The 4,856-nt window shown below is 29.6% G+C and overlaps 1 pseudogene; it reads left to right on the top strand.

Moving 5' to 3' along the window:
* The first annotated feature begins 3,007 nt into the window (after positions 1-3,007).
* LOC119614216 lies at positions 3,008-3,917 on the top strand (annotated as a pseudogene).
* The last annotated feature ends 939 nt before the right edge of the window (positions 3,918-4,856 follow it).

Below are 4,856 nucleotides of genomic sequence, written 5' to 3' on the forward strand. Positions count from 1 at the left end.
ATTATCTTCAAAATTGCGACCTGTAGTTTGATTACAAGGTTTACATGGACGGACGGACGGACGGACGGACAGACGGACGGACAGACGGACGGACATAGCTAAATCGACTCAGAAAATGATTCTGAGCCGATTGGTATACTTTAAGGTGGGTATAGGGCCAATATTATTGTGCGTTACAAACATCAGCACAAACCCAATATACCCTCCCCACTAAAGTGGTGTAGGGTATAAAAAGTATTAGAACAATTGATTTAATTAAAATATTTCAACAGTGTTGAGAAAAAAATTAACTATATAATAAAAAGAATTTTAACAAATTGAAATTTTTCGATTGAATAATTTTATTATAGTGAAGATTTAGTTTTCAGATATTAACAAAAAGCAATTTCTTTATGATATAAATATTCACAAAAAATGTTATTATTAAATAGTAATTTGACCTATTGTGAATTTTTTTATGAAAGAAAGCAAACAAAGAAACAAATCTATTAAAGTTCATTGAACTTTGGTTCGAACAGCTGATCATGTATCATAGGTTTGTGTGAATATGTAATTTATTTTGCATACAAATATAGGTCAACACAAGTTTAACTCTCTTGATATTGAGGTTGTAAATCATGAAACTAGGTTACAACATGATTGATATCTAAAGTTACATGTTCGATCGATCTTTAATACATTTTTAATGTTTGGTTGTTTGTTTGCTTGTATAGTAAGAATGCAAGAAAATAACAAAACAAGTAAGAAATTATAGTCGGGCGAGGCCGACCATATAATACCCTACACCTGTTACAAAAATAAAATGTGATTTAGTTTTCATAATAAAGCACTAAGGTTGAATTGCACCTTGCCTTGAATTATACTTAAGCCATTTATTGTTGAATAAAATTGTGGACATTTAAGTCAAATTTTGAAGGGGGATTTGTATAGGGGCTATGGTCAAATGAGACCCTATAATTATAAAATTCATGAGAGTTATCAAGGCTAGTACAGAACTTGGTTTGCAGCTTTTTGTCGAGATGCGAGTATAATAAACATAATTATAAACTTAAAATCCCTATTTGTCGGGTTCAGTTGTATGGGGTCTAGGTGAAATAATGGACCGATGTTAACCATTTTCAGTATGCTTCGTCTCCGGTACCATAGAAGATCATCTGCCAAATTTCATTGAATTATCTTCAAAATTGCGACCTGTAGTTTGATTACAAGGTTACAAGCCCTGTTCGGGGGTTCAGTTGTATGGGGGCTAGGTGAAATAATGGACCGATATTAACAATTTTCAATAGGCTTCGTCCCTAAGACAATAGAAGATCATATGCCAAATTTCAATGAATTATCATCAAAATTGCTACCTGTAGTTTGATTACAAGGTTTACAAGCCCTATTCGGGGGTTCAGTTGTATGGGGGCTAGGTGAAATAATGGACCGATATTAACCATTTTCAATAGGCCTCGTCCCTGGGACAATAGAAGATCATGTGCCAAATTTCATTGAATTATCTTCAAAATTGCGACCTGTAGTTTGATTACAAGGTTTACATGGACGGACAGACGTACGGACGGACGGACGGACGGACAGACGGACGGACGGACATAGCTAAATCGACTCAGAAAATGATTCTAAGCCGATTGGTATACTTTAAGGTGGGTATAGGACCAATATTATTGTGCGTTACAAACATCAGCATAAATCCAATATACCCTCCCCACTAAAGTGGTGGTGTATAAAAAGTTTTTGTTTTCACTCACCAATCATTCTGCAGAAGGCCTTCTCCAAGAACGGGTTGCATGCTGTTTTGATTTTGGGAAAATATTAATAAAATTTGTAAATTTTCTTGCATCATATAGGTTTTGGGTTTTGTTTTGATATTTATACACGTATTTGATTTTAAAATTTTTAATATTTGATTGATTGTCAAAACATTTTATATTTTAATTTTAATCTGGTATTTAGTTTTCGTTTTGTTGTTAATTTGGGAAAAAAAAATTTATATAAGATATTTAAACTTTTAACTTTGAAAACATATAATAAATTTACATTTTTAACACAATTTTGCAAATGGGGAATACTAAATATTTTAACAAATTTTGGAAAAATTTTATGGATTTAAAAAAAAATATAACAAAATGTGAAATTTTACAGTTTAGGTTCTTTCAACTTTTAAACATACTCAATAGTTGTTAAACATTCAACTTTTCTTTTAACAAGTCTAATACTTCAAAATATTTAAAGTTGTTTCCGTAAACTGTGATAATTATTCTGTGATATTAGGATTACTTTGAAATATGATAACTTTCAACTCTTTTAACTGTGTTTAGATTTTTACATTTTTTGTTATAATTTATACCATTTTAATTTTTTCAAATATGTGTTAACTTTCAACTGATTGTACTTTGTATTCTGTGATAGTAATTATTATAATTTAAATTTTTACACATTTTAACTTTTAAACATTTGTTTTCTGTGATATTAGCTTTAAGATCAAACTTTTGATATTAGTATTTAAGTTAAATTGTTCATTTAGAAAATTTTAGTTTAACAGCCTTATTTATAATCGTTTGAGCACTTTTATTAATGGTTTACATGTAGTTTTTAAAAAATCTTTATTCATAATAACTTTTTCTCAATAAAAGTAATTTATAAAATGTTGTACAAAATAAAATTTTATTGTAGGTAAGTACCTACTATAAACCAACTATAAAAAGAAAATTGACATTATTTATACAAATTTGAGTGAAATTCATATCTAAAAACCCAATATTTGATACTGCAAAAAAAAAAAACGTTTAAAATGAACGCTATTAATGCAATTAATAATATTCGTAAGTACAATAATTACATTCTTAATTTCAAAATAATACGTAAATATGTATAACTTTAAGATGATATTGCCCAAACAAGATCTACAAAAATTTACAATCCAAGGACGGATCCATTCGCGCTATCCGATGAGAATTTTAAAGGCAGATACCGGTTTACGAAAACCACAGTAAAAAAGATTGTAGCAATGACAATGGAAGACATTAAGTTAGAAAAAAGAGGATGTGGAACATCACCGGAACTCCAAGTGTTGGTAGCGTTAAGATGTTGGGGAAGAAGAGAGGTAAAATATGTCAACTTACACATGTTCTATATTAACATTATTTCTTCAGGCTCAAGATGATGCTGCAGAATTGCATGGCCTAACACAGCCAACTGTGTCAAGAATATGTGCTAGGGTAGCGCGGGCTTTGGCAAGACACGCAAGAGAAAAAATCAAAATGCCCAGCAACTTAAGCGAAGAACAAGAAGTGATGAGAGAATTTAAAGCAATAAAAAATTTTCCTGGAATTATTGGTGCAATAGACGGCACCCACATAAAAATAAAGAAAACAGGTGGAAGTCTTGCCCAATATTATATAAACAGAAGGGGTATTATTCTCTCAATATACAGGTATATCCTTATAATTATGTATTTGAAATGAATTTTGTAATAATTTGCCCCATTTTAATATTTGCAAAGGTCGTTTGTGATGCTAACCTTAAAATAAGGGACATAGTTGCTAGATGGAGAGGAAGCACACACGACTGCCGCATTTTTAATGAATCAAATATTAAAGAACGTTTTGAAAACAAAGATTTCAGAGGTCGTTTATTAGGTGATTCAGGATACAAATTGCAACCATACCTCTTTACTCCTTTATTAAGACCTCAAAGCGAAAAAGAGATTAAATATAATAAAGCTCATATAGCACGAGAAATACGGTGGAACGATGCTTCGGGGTATGGAAGCAGAGATTTCGTTGCTTGCTGGATGGATTAACAGTAAGTCTGGAAAATGGAAAAACTTTAATTATAGCTCTGGCTGTCTTCACAATATTGCTGTTGAAGAAAAGGACACAACACCAGGTAAGAAATCATATAGGTTATTTCAATAAAATATTAATTGATAAGTAAGTTTTTTTATTTTAATTGCATACAAATAATAACAATAACAAATTTAAATTAGTTATTAATAAAAATTAATTGCTAATTAAAAATTATACCATTTGTTAAAAATATAAACAATTCATTTATTTTAAACTGTTTTCTTTTGCTTGCATTTTTCCCCAATCTGTAAAAAATATATATTTTTAGATGATTCTAACATAGATGTGACAATTGATATACAAAATATAATGGAAGAAAATCAAAATAATTGGACGGAACAACAAGATACTCGGTCAAAAATTATTTTAAATAGTTTTATTCAAAAACACTTTTAGCTTTTTTATATTTATGCATTTATTAATATAAATTTTTATAATAATAAATATATGAATTAAACGAAATACTAACCAGCCAATTTTGTTTTTGTTAATCATTATTTTGGTTCTGAGCAATTCATTTTCTAGGTCCAGATTTAGACCTCTTTTTTTTCTCATTTTCAACTTGCAGAATGTGGAGCTCTTGCGGCATTGCGTTTCTATATCAGCAATGGATTTAATTTTTTCGTCGTGCATATTTGTTTTTGGTTTTCTTCAAAAAACATATTTTAAAATCACATGATATATCTAATTTTTATTTTTATATCGGTTGATATATAAGTATTAATAATTTTACCTTTTTCTTTACTGAGGTAAATTCATTTTTTATTTCAGCCGAGCTAACAATATTTACTGCTGCATTGTCTTCTTGTCCCGACATTGTTCCATTGTTATTCACTGTTACATTATCTTCTGGTACCGAAGATAAATCAACTTTTTCCGACTATAAATAAAACGCAAATGTACATAAGTTTTTCTTTGAATAAAAAATTATATCGTTCCTTTACATACGTTTGCAGAATTACTTTGACTGACTTCATTTAACACATTGGTATTTATCTAAGTTTAAAA

Source organism: Lucilia sericata, unplaced genomic scaffold (genome assembly GCF_015586225.1).
Source record: "Lucilia sericata isolate MDLA Ls3-8-SP2 unplaced genomic scaffold, ASM1558622v1 Contig002699F_arrow, whole genome shotgun sequence".
In the NCBI taxonomy this organism is placed as follows: domain Eukaryota; kingdom Metazoa; phylum Arthropoda; class Insecta; order Diptera; family Calliphoridae; genus Lucilia; species Lucilia sericata.